A 15,163-nucleotide genomic window follows, 5' to 3' on the forward strand; every position below is an offset into this window, starting at 1 on the left:
GACCTTCTTGGTCCTGTAGTTCTGGTCGCTGTCGAAGGTTACCAGCAGCGTGATCTTCCACTTTGGCTGGATCATCCTTGGGTTGATCCCTTGAAACGCTCCTGTTTCCTTGAGATCCTCGTCTGGGATTTGCAGCCTTCGAATGACGTCAAGGGAGATGAGGTTCAGGTCGGACCCGCCAAACACCAACATTTTCGTCACCTTGAGGTTGTGGATCATTGGCGAAACCAACAATGGCAAACACCCAACCACAGTAACTCGGTCATGGTGATCCTCAGAGTCGAAGATGATGGGCGTGCTCCACCATTTCAGGGGCTTATAGACCCCGAAGGAGGGCTCCGTCGCGCTCACTTCACTTCCCACTTTTTTTGTTGGCCGTGGGAGGATTGCAGCTACGCGCCTTCGTCGAGGCAGATCATATCAGTGGCCCTCTGAAACCCATGGTCACTGGAGTCGTCCTCTACGCCGCCTTCGTCCTCATCTTTCTCCTTGTCTCGCCGTCGCGCGGGCGCCTCCCGCTTGTTTCGAGCCTTGCCGGGGTATCCTCCGCGGCCACCCTTTTTCCTGTCGGACCCCTCTGCACCATCATGGGCATTCTCCTTGTCGCGCCGCTCGTACTCAGCCTTTTTCTTTTCGGCGAGTTCCTCAACTTGGCGGCAGTCCTGGAGAACGTGGCCCTTGGTACGGTGGATCTTGTAGTACTGTTTGCCGGAGCCGTCTGGCTTGTCAGCGGTCGCCAAGGCATGGCAGGAGTCGCACCCGGCAGCGCCTTTACCGGGGGTCTCCGCCTTAGCCTTGTTGGCGGCTTCGACATCGCTAGAACTCTCGACGGCAAACACGGCCTTTCTCTCCCTCTTCTTGTTGCGCTTCTTCCCCTTCCTCGATGGAGGTCAGCGTCACCGTCTTCGCAGTCGGCTTCTGCACTGGAGCCTTCATCGGGAAGCCTCCTCCCTTCCTCTGCACGCGCGCACTTGTCGGCCAGAGCATAGAGCTTGGCGATGTCACCGACCTTGTTCACCGCCAGTTCCACCCGCATCTTCCGGTGGCGCACGTTCAGATGGAACGCGTTGATGATGGCAGTTGGGTGGACATCCGGGATGTTGTGCTGAATGCGGCTAAATCGCTAGATGTACTTGCGTAGAGTTTATCCCTCCTTCTAGGGGATCATGTGCAAGTCGCTCTCCTGGCCAGGGGCTTGGTGGCCGCCAGTAAAGGCGCCGACAAAATACTGGCACATGTCCTTCCAAGAAGATATGCAGTTCTTGGGAAGGTGCATCAACCAAGACCTCACGTTGGGCTTAAGCACCAACGGGAAGTAGTTGGTGGGTATCTTGTCGTCCCGGGCCCCAGCAGCCTCCATCGCGATGGTGTAGATGCTGAGGAACTCGGACGGGTGAGTCTTGCCGTCGTACTTCTCGTGTATCTCCGGCTTGAAGGTACGGGAGTTGGGCCACTGGACTCGCCGGAGCTCGGGCGTGAAGGTCGGGCAACCCACCTCGTAGGGTAGAGCGTCGGGGTACCCCGAGGATGGCGCGTCCGCGACAGTCTCAGCTCGCTTGTCTGACTGGCGGCGCGTCTCCCGCCGCCGCTCGATGAGAGTCCTAGCATGTTCCTTGCATGTCTCTCGCAAGAAGTGGTGTTGGTCACGGCGGGTGCGCTGGTCGGAGGATCAAGTGGAGTCATCGGAGAGGACGACCTGTTGCCTCCGCCTTGGCGGGGAATACAACGTGGCGGCAACATCCCCGCCCGCCTCCGCGTGGTCGTGGGCAGGCTTGTTGGAGGTTCATTTCGACGTTTCCGGCTGCTCTGGCCCGTCTCCGTTGGCGAAGGTGATGAGGCTCTGAATGGTGGCCCTCCATTCCTTGAGCTTGTCCACCGTCGGAGGAAAATCGAGGAGCAGTTGTGCGCGCTTCAGCGCTTCCTCCCACCAGGGGGAGGCGACACGTGGGTGGAATGCGAGGGGCTCTTGCTCCTAGCAGTGCGAGAAGGGGCCCCTCCTTGGTCACGCGAGCATGTGCCGCCCTTCCCCGTCGCGGTGCGCGTCTGTCTCCTGTGAGTGTCCTAGGTTTGAGGACGAGGGGTTCGTCGTCGCGGTGGCGAAGGATCGACATCCCGAGGCCGTCCGTCGTGCGTGGCATGGAAAGGCCGCGGCGCAGGCGTCGCCGCGGGTCCTCCAGTGTCCTTCGAGGTAGCCACGCTGCCTGTTGGTTGCGAAGCTCCGTCCTTGGATGTTTTGGCGCGCGTGGGGTCGCCGGGACTGCAGACGATCCCGCTTGGCCGCGTCTGTTTTCTGGAATGGTGTGGGAGTTCCAAGGCTCCACCTTCCTCTCCCGCGCCGGTGCCCCCTCCTGCCTCCGCCGTGGCAGGTGCACTGGGTGCGGGTGTCTCGGCCGCCGTCGCGCTCCTCCTCTTGGGAGCCATGGCGGTGGTGCGGATGAAAAAATCCGGCCGCTGACCACTAGATCAGGTCGACAGGACCCTCCTTCCCCCTACCTGGCACGCCAAACATGTCGTCGAGAGGATCAACACCTATGGGGCCTCAATGGTCCCCTTTTGTTGGTTTGGTAGGGACATGGGTCGCGGCAAGAGCAGAACCAACAGTCAGGGCCCGGTAAGGTCGTTTTTACCAAGGTTCGGGCCGCGTTGTGCGTAAAACCCTACTCCCGCATGTGCTTAGTTATTCGTTTTAGTTTACTGTAGATCTATCCCTCTTACAGCCTTTCGATTGGTCAAAAAGCCGAAAGTCCTTTCTACTGAGCCTCGGGCCTCCTTTTATAGGCGAAGGGGTCACGAAAGTGGCTCAACGGGTGAACGGTGGGTTCACCAGTGGAACAACACCGACCTATCGCCGTAGTGTTAATGTGGTGCATTAAATGCTTCGAAAGACTTCCATGACCTCGTCAGGGGGGTTGGACACGTACCTACACGTGGCAACTTCGGGGTGTTGCGGTGGCGTTTCGGCGGACGTGTGGTGCATGCATCAGCGGTGGCGTGTTCATCGGTGGAGGCGTTCTCAGGTCGCGAGGGCGCCCTGGACCCGCGCCTCTCTTCGGGCCTTCTTTTCCTTCCCGGCAGGGTTACCTTGCCGCGGGCTCTTCTTGTTCCTCTCGGCAGGGAGGTGATGGCCTCCCGGTGCCTTGTCAATCTTCCCGGCAAGGATGGCTTGCCGGGGCTCAGTCCTTCTTCCTTGGCGAGAGGGTCTCGCCTTGGTAGTGTCTATCTTCCCGGCAGGGAGCTCCTGCCGGCGTCTCTTCTTCATTCCCAACAAGCGGGTGCTTGCCGGGGGCTTGCAATCTGTACTTGACGGGCTTCAAGTCTTTCTTCCACCCTATGCTCCAGCGACGCGCCTTGCCTCCATGGAGGGGGCTGCCGGTGTCGGCGCAGTAGTCCGAGGCACTAGAGACCCCAGTCTTTAGTGCACCGACAATTTCTTCATTTCTCAACGCGGGATAGAAGCGAACCCTGCCAATATTGAGGTGAGCGGTCAATTGGAGGCACCAAAGCATGTCAAGAACGTACGTCGGTTGGAGGGGTGTGTCGCTGCTCTCAGCAGGTTCATCTCCAAATCCGTAGAGCATGTCGTGTCATTTTTCAAAATCTTGAAGAAGGCAGGACCAATGATGTGGACCCCGAAAGAAGAGGCGGCATTGCAATACCTGAAGAAGTACATGTCCTCGGCCCCAATCCTCGTCGCGCCCAAGCATGCAGAACCATTGCTATTATATTTGGCAGCAACGAACTAGGTGGTCAGCATTGCAGTAGTGTTCGAAAGAGAAGCTCAGGACGGTGAGACCACAACCAGTGATCCCGTGCCAACTCCAATGAGCCAAGAATGCAACGCGGAAGAAGCAAAGGAAGTAGAATATCAGACAGCGCAGAAGAAGAATGTGGTGTAGCAACCGGTGTACTTTGTCAGCTCCCTCCTACAGGGGGCTCGGTCAAGGGACTCTAGGATCGAGAAATTGCTCTTCGGACTCCTTGTTGGTGTACTAAGAAATAGGGTCCTTAGTACCACAGACTTAGGCACGGGAAACCGCGGCCCCCAGGCCGATAAGTCCTTGTTGGGTGAGAGATCGATAGAACATGTGTCTAGGGAGGTGAATAGACTACTTGCATAATTAAAATCCTAGCCATTTCCCAATTTAATGGTTGGTAGATTTTAGCGATTCTAACAAGTTTAGTGCACCCTCCACATGCTAGTTAACAAATATAACACCGGAAAAGTAAATACTTTGCACAGGTAGTAACGAGTAGAGTTTAGGAAGATCAAACGCGAAGAGGTTGAGATGCCAATTTTTGGCATGGTTCCTATAGGTGGCGCTATAGTACGTCCATGTTAGTGGAGACTTCAACGCACGGAGGGTAACTGCTGCGAGAGTCCACGGAGGGCTCGACCCACAAGGGGTCCACAAAGAAGCGTCCTTGTCTATTCCACCACGGCTTTTGTCCACACAACAATAGCCTCACTAAGGATAGACCTTCACGAAGTAGGCGATCTCCTTGCCCTTACAAACATCTTTGTTCAACTCCACAACACAAACTAGAAGGCTCCCAACCAACACCTAACCAATCTAGGAGGCACGACCCTCCAAAAGGTAATAGACCTTGCTCTTATACTTCTAAAGATAGTCTCTTCAACACTCAATCACTCTCTCTCTCTTAGATTTGGCACGGGTAAGAGAGATTGATTTGTGGAAAGCAACTTGGGCAGGCTCGAAATCAAGTTTCCAATGGTTGGAATGGAATATCTTGATCTCAACACAGGAGTAGATGGATCTCTCTCAGAAAAATGAATTTGGCAATGGAGTGTGTGTTCTGAGTGCTTCTTCCACGAACGAGAGGTGGGTGGAGGGGTATATATAGGCAGCATCAAAAATCCAACTGTTACACCTAAAGTGACCAACTCGGTGACACTGAAGTTACAAACTTGGTGGTACCAACTTGCTCAAAAGGGGCAAGTTTTGAATCTCGGTGGAACCGATATATACAGCTCGGTAGAAACGAAAAGGTGGCTAATGGTCACATGACCCAACTCGGTGACGCCGACACTCAAACTTGGAAATTACAATTTTGTGTATCGAGGCAACAGAAGGTTGGTCACCTAAACTCGATAGCACCGATGCAGTTTTGATTGCACCAAAGTGGTAGGTTTGGGTAGGGTTTTGTTTATGATGAAAATCGGTAGGGCCGAATATGGAGACTTGGTGGCACCGATTTTGGACATTTGGCTTGGAACAAAAGTGTTATGTAGAAAAAATGGCTTAGTATTTTTCATGGCTATCTTTGAGCACTTGAGCAACCAATTCATTTTAATATGTCGTCCCCTTTTAATAGGATTGGCTTTCCTATAGACTCAAAAGTAATTTCTCACCAATATAAAATGAAGAGTCTTCTTGCTAGAAGCTTGAGCCAATCTTATCCTTTCTTTCATCAAAGGGGCTTCTCCACCCAATTATATAGCCAAAGCTCTATGTGAACTAAATATGAAATATAATAGGTAAAAGTGTTAGTCCAAGATACAATGTATGTTGTCATGAATTATCAAGACCACCAAGGGAGCATATGTGCTTTCAATCTCCCCATAAATGTGTGCAATCCCTTTTAAAGGATAGTTGATTAGGACTACATGGACACACACATGGTACAAGGACAAGACAAGTAATATATATCTTGGCTATATGCATCAAACATACGTGAATGAAAAAAAATTCATGGTCATGACTCACTCCTGCAAACAATACGTGCAAGAGACAAGAGATCAGCATGAACTATGATGGATATACTTACCTCGAGGTTCTAGAGCGTCTTAGCAGTAGGAGTACACTTGGAAAAACAAATGTTAGATAACAAAAGAGTACTCTCTTGTAAAGATGCAAAGAGCTTCAAAAGTACCAAGATATGGAAAAAATATTGAAAATAGGATTTGATAATAAATATGTCTCCAAGAGAATTAAGAACTTTCTTCCCTAAAAATGAAGATGTAAGAATTTCCTCTCCTCCTGAATCATAGCATGTAGATATTGGAAGTAGGTAGGATAATACAGGTTCAATCAATTAGCAATGATATCTGAAACAATTTATCTCTCTCCCCCTTAATATATAAGGATTGATATATATTCCCTTAGGTACATCTCCCCTTAGCTAAACCTTCCTTTAGGAACAGATATCTCCCCCTATTGATATTTCTCCCCCTTTTGTGTAAGCTTACTGGTGATATTTCTACCCCTTTATATATGTTTAATGAAAGCTTTGATATTTGTACCCCTTTGACATAAATTTCCAAAAGTTGAAATGGTAAGGGCTCATTGAGAGAAAGGGATCCTTGACACTTCTCTCTTTATAAGGGTTCCTTGAATGTTCTCCCCTTATATAGTAGGTAAGGTTTTATTGAATGTTCTCGCCCTTATATAGTAGGTAAGGATTCATTGAATTTTCTCGCCCTTTTAATATGGATAAGAGTTCCTTGAACTATCTCCACCTAGGTTAGGGATCATTGATGATTCTCCCTCTTATATTGTGGGATCATTGAGGTTTTCTCCCCTAGAGACGTTTTCCGCCCCTCAAAAAAGTGTTGAATCCGATTTTGTTTCCAAAAAAAATGTTCAATAAAGTCTTAGAAGGAAATGAAACATGGGATCATTAATAATCTTTCTCCCCCTAAGACAAAAGTCCTGAAAATATCAGAAAATCAAAGACACACTAGACCACAACACTTATCTAAGGACAAGAAAATTGCTAGGAGAAGGCACTTATAAGGGCAAACAAACTACCGGGATGGTGTTTCTCCCGACAGATAAAACGACCATGAGAACGGCTGCCACGGATTACTTTTCCTGGCAGATAAACTTCTCCCGACTATTTCTTTGCCCTGGCTCGTGGACTTCCTGGCAATCCATTTTCTCTCAACAGATTGGTTGATGCAAATGAAATTATAATTACCGGCAATTAAACTGCATGGACAAGCATGTTTAACCGACATTTATTATGCTAGCACTTTGATTTCACTAGCAAACTATTGTCCTATGCATGGACAAGAGATAAATACACTGTGAGTGCCTTAACTTGTCCTATGCGTTCAGTTTGGTTCCTAAACTTGCAAAATACGCAAAATCAATGCCGTAACTTGTCCCCCCGTTTCAAGGCGGCCACGACGATGGATGGCCCGCTTCGTCAACGTCCAAGCGCGTCGCTGGTGCTTACGGGGAAAGCAAGACTCAGAAGCCACCAAGTGCAGATTGCAAGCCCCGGCAAGCACTCGCTTGCTGGGAAGGAAGAAGAGACCCCGGCAGGAGCTCCCTGCCGGGGAGATAGACAATGCCACGGCGAGACCCTCCCGACGAGGAAGAAGGACTGAGCCCCGGCAAGCCACCCTTGCCGGGAACGTTGACAACGCCTCGGCAGGCTATCGCCTCCCTGCCGAGAGGAACAAGAAGAGCCCCGGCAAGGAAACCCTGCCGGGTAGAAAGAGAAGGCCCGAGGAGAGGCGCGAACCCAGGGTGCCCTCGCGACCTGCGAACGCATCCACCGACGAGCACGGCACCGACGGTGCATGAACCGCGCGTCCGCCCGCACGCCAACGCAACACCCCGGAGTTGCCACGTGTGGGTACGTGTCCAACCCCCCCCCCCCTGATGAGGTCAGGTAAGTCTGTCGAAGGATTTAATGCACCTCTGACAAGGCAGCAACACTATAACTGTCGGTCGACGCTGTTTCACTCATGAACCCACCATTCACCCACTGAGCAACTGTGGTGACCCCTTCGCCTATAAAAGGAGGCCCGAGGCTCAGTAGTAGGGGCTTTTTGGCCTTTTGACCAATCGAAAGGCTATAAAAGGGGATAGATCGACAATAACCCAAAACGAATAACTAAACGCATGCAGGAGTAGGGTTTTACGCATCACGCGGCCCAAACCTGGTTAAAAAGATCTTGCCAGGCCCTGACTGTTGGTTCTTCTCTTGCCGCGACCCCTCTCCCTGCCAAACCAGCAAAAAGGGGAACTTTGAGGCCCCCATAGGTGTCGATTGTTCACCGACATCTTTGGCTCGCCAAGTAGGGGGATCGCCGGAAGCAAGTCAGCGTCAGTGCTGCCCGATCCGACGACCCGCTCGTCGCCGATCACACATCCACCAAGGCTTGGGACCTGAAAGCTCTTACTGCCCCATTTCTGACTGCACAATTCAGAGAAGAATTCAGAAACAATGAGAAAATGCCTTTGAGAAAGTTTTCGGAGAAAGTTGAGACGAAAATTTAACATGGTTGCAAAGAGAAGTAAGCTAGGAAAGGATAGAAGAGCAGGAGTTAAGCAGATTAGAGGTGAAGATGATGACCAATACAATATGTTGTGGGATTATCTACAACTTGTTGTTTGGAGATGATGGTGCAAATGCACACCCACATTACATGGCAGTAGAAGAGGAGGTCCTTGTAAGCCAGAATGCACCATCCAATGTCTTGTATGATGAAGGATGGCCGAATGATCTTCATGATTTCCTATCCCTTTGATTTTCACTTGTAGATCCGATCTAGTGTTAGTTCATGAATGAACTTCTGCTGCATTATAGTTCATGAATGAACTGTTTCTCATGTTGTGGGATTATCTACAACTTGTTGTTTGGAGATGATGGTGCAAATGCACACCCACATTACATGGCAGTAGAAGAGGAGGTCCTTGTAAGCCACAATGCACCATCCAATGTCTTGTATGATGAAGGATGGCCGAATGATCTTCATGATTTCCTATCCCTTTGATTTTCACTTGTAGATCCGATCTAGTGTTAGTTCATGAATGAACTTCTGCTGCATTATAGTTCATGAATGAACTGTTGCTCATGTTCGGGTTTAGAGACAAGAGAAACCCTTTTATTTTGGCATGATACTAATGTGTATTGATATGGAGTTCATTTTGGCATGAAAATTATGATGATATGTTGTGTTTAGTCAGTTAAGTTGTCCTAATTTCAGTCAAATATTGATGATATTTCTGAAAATTGTGTTCAGTCAAATAGTAAGTTAAGTTGTCCTAAATTCAGTCAAATAAATATAACTGAATATTTCTAAAAATTGTGATGATACGTTGTGTTTAGTCAGTTAAGTTGTCCTAAATTCAGTCAAATAGTAAATTGCAATTGAAAACAGGACAATACAAATCTTTGCCATTTAAAGAGAAATGTCGCACTTGACTGAAACTCACAACATAGTAACTACTCATGCTTGCATTTGACAAGAACACAAACTACTTAACACATGACACCTCTGATCTACTTCTTCACTACTAGTGCAAACAAAATGGCACACGAGCCAAAACATATACTGATGGTGTCGCCGCCGTCATCGCGTGTATACAATTAGGGAATTCCTTTTTTGATTTGGGAATTGAAGGAACTGGCCATCCAGGGTTATACACACACAAGGGCTTTTTTGCGACTTTAAACTACAATGCAGAGGGTTCTCCTTAAAAGAATCAGCATAACATCCTCGCGGTGCACCCCCAGCCACTGACATGTGGGCCTGCGACACGCTGGCATGCCACAGGTGCACTGCATACGGCTAAATAAGCGAGGAGGCACTGTATTTGAACGGAGGGACAAGTTACAACACCGGTTTTGCGTATTTTGCAAGTTTAGGAACCAAACTGAACGCGTCGAACAAGTTAAGGCACTCACAGTGTATTTATCTCGGCTATAAAGTATTGCATTTGTTAGGAAAACTACTGCTAGAAAAGCTAACATTTTAGCCTCTAGGACACAGGCAACCACCTTTCCTGCATTGAAGTGCCCAATGCAAACTGTTCATTTCAGCAAACATTTGGGGTGCACCTAAACTCTATTTCATGAACTGCCCAAAAAAATTGAACATAATACACAAGGCATGCAAATGCTCAGTGTTAGGATATGTAAAAGCATTTACGATAAATTGTATCAGTTCTGAATTTTAAATAAAAGTAACTAAAATGTACACGATATATAAGGATGGCTCCAAGGAACCAGTACCATGATAGAGCTGCTCGGAGAGGGGACGTAGAACTGCTGCCCGTCATGTTGAAGCCCTGACAGCACCATGCAATCCATCGTCCACAGTCCGGGCAGAAGGTGTAGGCCCCCAAAAAGAAGAGAATAGGTCGATGTCGATGCACGTCGCGGTCAACCTGCTTGCACTCACGATCTGGTGCTTGCCACAAGCGTTCTGGAGGTTGAACCAAGTTCTGGACGTAGTAGCGCTAACTTAGCTATGGTGGGGGAGTCCATGGAGAGTCCGCCGGGGTCGGGCTCCTCGAGAGACACACAACTACTCCACATCTCGGCGAGGCGGATGTGAAGACGATGGGGAAGTGGCGATGGAGAGGTCTAAACTCGGGGTGGTGGTGATGACGGCCGGAGCAGCTATAACTAGCAGCACCGACGACCGATGCGGCCAGATCCAAAGGAAGGCCAGCGAGGTGCGGCCGTAGCAGGGAGAGTGTAGATCAGAGAGGAAGAGGAAGAGATGTAGGGGCGGCGGCTACAGGAAGCCAAAGAATCCCATCGCTAGGATTTGGGAGGGGCGGTGTTTGGGAGCGGTGGTAAGGCTGGAGGGAAGGTAGATTTGGGGAAGAACTATATGGGCCGGCGGCTGTATATTTTTGGAGCCAAAATTTCCAGTAAGTCCCGCACGCGTGTTTGGGCCCAGTGTCTCGCGACACACAATCACCGGCAGTTAACGGGTCGTGCCTTGGATCTAATGGCAGATATACTCACGAGTCACGATACATGTCTAAGTCATTCCCGGTAGTTTGTGTGCCCTCTTTATTCAACTTATGCCGGCAGCTCCAGTGCCCTTCAGTACTTCTCCTGAGAGTAATCAGGTTCCTGACAGATGATTTTTCCTTGTTTCTGTATTTCTCCCAGCAGTTAATTGCCCCAAATCGAGTGTTTTGATGGAGTGACGGTGATATTATCTGAGTCACCAAGGCAAAGTGGTTTGGTAGAACTCAGAATGAAAATCAGTCATCTCAGAGAAATCGGTTGGACTGAGTTTCAAGATCGATGAGACCGAGTTGCAAAGAAAATCAACTCATGAACTATAAAATAAACAAAAATAAAATCTAAGGATTGGTATAAGATACCAATTGAGAAATGAAATCAAGACAAGAAACAGTTCCAAATATTTTTTGTATTTTGAAATATATATATACATACATTTAGATGAGAGTTGAATGGTTCCAAGGAAGTATGCAATGACAAATGTGAACCATACAATAATCTCCATCTAGATGTGGGGCGGTGACTAGGTCATGTATATAAGAGTATTTGACTTGAGAAGTTAAGCAAGAATGCTTAATCATAGGTCATACTCATTGTTAAGCACAACAATGGAGTTATTATTTTTTGATTAAGCATATTTAATGTCTTTGTCTGACTTGAGATGCTTTACCTCATGATTTGGTGTAAAGCTTTATCAAGGACATGAGTACATACCTTTGAATGATGTTGATGACATGGCATGTAGGTGAACTTGTTGTGGATGCTCAACGTAGATGAAGATCATATTGATTGGGGAGCTATCCATGTCATTTTGGTTGACTTTTCACCTACAATGGTTAGCCATGCAAGGAAGAACATAATATATCGAAATGACATGAGTGAATTTGAATATCATATGATGGTCAAGGATATGATTTTGTTATCTTCTTCCTCCATCTCCATAGAAGGGGTTGTTGATACTTCGCTATGTCAACATTGTTTTGATGTGAGTTGATGGCAATCTTGTGAAGTGTAGTTCCTCCAAGTACCTACAAAATATTAGATGGAATATAAGGGATCATAGTTTTCCAAGATATAAGATAGTGTCAAATCAATGGCATCATGGATAGACAATCAAGCTCATGTCCTTGAATGCATCCGAGTGAGTCTAGCTCAAGTTTGAACCATCAATGATGTTCAACTCACTCCTCAAATTAAAAAAATACTTTCTCATCAAGTGGTTTGGTAAAGATATCAGCTAATTGTTTGTCGGTACGAACATGCTTAAGATCTATATCTCCTTTAATAACGTGATCACAAATGAAATGATGCCCCACAAGAATATGATTTGTTTTAGAATGTTGCACATGGTTATATGCAATTTTAATAGCACTTTCATTATCACACAATAATGGAACATTTCTAACAGTAATGATGACGAGGATGGGGAGGAATCTGACAAGGAAGAGTTCCAGAAGGCAATAGATGCTATTGTGGGGACCCCGCTGAATGCAGGTGTACAGTGATCCCAGAGATCAATGCTTACTGAACACACAGATTCTGAATAACAAGAGTCTTACATCCATACATAATCTGATACAAATAAGGCCATTAGGGCCAAGTCATTACATAAATACGACCTCGAAGGCCGACACACCAACATACTACTGAATGAGGATAACATGGAGGATAACGTGAACCCACGCCATCTGCGTTAACATATAGGCATTCCGACTGGGAAGTGTCGTAGATCGCATGTTCGTCTCCCGACGAACTCCTCTCTAAACTCTAGTTCTGCCATGACTGGGCAATTAAATAACTAGTGGCAAGCCAATGAATACTTTGAATGTACTCGCAAGCAACCCATGATATGGAACAAGGCAATAACAAAGTATGACATAATACTAGTTTGCTGATTTTTGCGGAAAGTAGGCTTTTTCCTAGTGCAACCACATGATCAAATTCTTGGGGGACATGCACCAAAAGGCATAGTGGTAACCCGACGAACATGTTATAGATATCAATATCTGCTGAGGGTCGGACATCCCATGTCCGCCCATCATGCCAAGTCACCTGACTTAGCTCGAGCATGATGTTTCCCCATGTCACCATCTTTTTATGTGGAAACAACTAGACGTAGTTTAAGCAAGATTACTCAACTGTCCTTGACCATGGACAAATCTATTCGAATAGTTTTACACTCTCGAGAGGTTACGCGTTGTAGCCACAAGACTCAGGGAACTTCCGTGTCAACCATGACTTGGTATATAACATACTTGAGGTAAGCACCCGAAGAGTGTTGTTCCCATGGCGACACTAAAAAAGAGTCCACTCGTTTGGTACACAGCCCACATGATGTATATCATACGAGCATCTCTCTAGGTTGTAACATCCATGCAGGGACCAAAGGTGTGCCCGTAACCTGTAAAAACAACATAGTCGTCCTACCTGGCACAGCCCTATCATGAGAGTGACCACGTCACTCCCACCACTAGTAATGCGTGCACTCTGCTAGTATCCACCAAAGTAATCAACAAAGCCTCTTGCCATAAGGGGTATCATGGTCACACATGTAAGGTTGGGACAGTCGACACATCTTAAATCTAATACCATTTTCAAAACCACACACACAAAACCTTTCTTGGTACACCGCTTCTTTCGCAAGTGGTCATCCATATCAACACCATCACCCTCGGGCATTAGTGGCACCCTACGTGGTTGCCGAATTTCAGGCTCCACAAAACCCTTAAGATTCAAACTCAGGGGCGTGTACGAAGATTTCTGTCGAGCTCGCCTCACCTAACTTGCTACTCGCTCGGGATGGTAGAGAGCTCACTCGATGGCGAGGAAGACACAGAACATGACAGTTTACCCAAGTTTGGGCCGCTAAGAAGCATAATACCCTACTCCTGCTTTGGTGGATTGCCTCTCGTGGAGGTTGGTGGACGAACTAGTATAGTGTTTGAGGGCCTCCGGAGGGTGGGTGGCCTTTGCATGGTGTCGGTGCGCGAATGAATCAATCCCCCTCCTACAAAGTATCCTATCCTCTATATATAGTGGCGGCCCGGGTCCTCTTCCCTTACCGTTTCGGCAGGAAGGGATTCCAGAATGGCCAATTTTGAAGGGGAACAGGGGAACATGCTCCCCTGCCGAAAGGTGGTCTTTGCTTGCAAAGTGGCTATCAGTGCGGCAGGGACGGGTCCAGGGATGACGTTCGTCCTGCTCGCAGACGGTGGTGGCCTTCTTGCACTAGAATGGAAACCTTTGGAACATGCCTTGGGAATTTGCATATGTCCTTCCCTCCTTTGCCCAAAAGGGGAAACTGCACTGTCCTGCAATCAGCTACTCGCATGTCCTTTCCCCGTGTCATCCTTGACTCCTGAGGCCGGTTCTTGCCTCGGAATCTCCGCCGCTTCGGAGGGGTCTTGAGGGGGGCCTCTACGGGTCTTGGTGCTGCTCCTCCTCTCAAGGCTCAGTCCCTCGCGAGGTCCTTGCAGTGAGTGGTGTTGTGCCTCGTTGGTTTTTGGTCGATGAAGTGGGCCAGCCCTAGGCCACAGGCACGCAGTTTTGGGTACCCCCATTCCCAGAACGCCGACAGTAGCCCCCGGGCCCAAGGCACGCCTTGACTGGCTTCCCGACGAAGCCTTGAGGTCGTCCTGAAGCGCCGCGTGCCCTTAATGCATGTGGGCCAGGTCTGGTGTGCATCACGCGGCTGATGTTGGGTTTCCCTTGCCTTTTGTCTTCACTCGAGTTATCAGGAGTGTGACTTGTTGCGTTGGTCCATTATTGGTTTCCCTTCTCCCACACTTGTTATTCCTCCTTGGTCTCCAACTCCAACCGGCGTCTCCTAGATCCAGCGTCGCGCTGCTCCCTTGCCAGTTCAGAGATGGCACCCGTCGGCAAGGAGAAGCTAGAGGCGCAAGGTCCTGCCCCGGCTCCTCCGCTGCTGGAGTGCTCCCTCTCCAAGGATGTGAATCTCACCCCCGTGCTCCCATGGACCGCGACCGAGTCTAATGAGAATGAGCAGACCTTGATCTGGCCTGGCGTCGAAGGCTTTATACCCCTTCTTCCTCCATAGTGTCTTAGCCAGGCTGGTGCCGACTTTCTCCTCGTTCTTCACCGCCATCCTGAATAACTACGGGATCCAGGCCCTTCATCTCTAGCCCAACACCACTTTGCTTCTGTCCGTCTTCGCTTTCTACTACGAGGCCTTTCTGGGCGTGCGGCCTTCAGTAGCCCTCTTTCGTCATTTCTTTAGTCCGTGCCTGCACGGCGGTGCCCATTTGTCGCCGTGCATCTGCTTCGTAACAGCCCAGAGCGACAATTTGCTCCTAAAGGACAGGAAGAAGGTGGAATACTTCAGGCACCATTGTGTTCTCATGAGCTTTAAGTCTGCCAACCGTCGGCTGGAGGAGCCGAATGGCCTGCCGGAGAAGACTTCTGT

Source organism: Hordeum vulgare, chromosome 7H, assembly GCF_904849725.1.
Source record: "Hordeum vulgare subsp. vulgare chromosome 7H, MorexV3_pseudomolecules_assembly, whole genome shotgun sequence".
NCBI lineage: Eukaryota > Viridiplantae > Streptophyta > Magnoliopsida > Poales > Poaceae > Hordeum > Hordeum vulgare.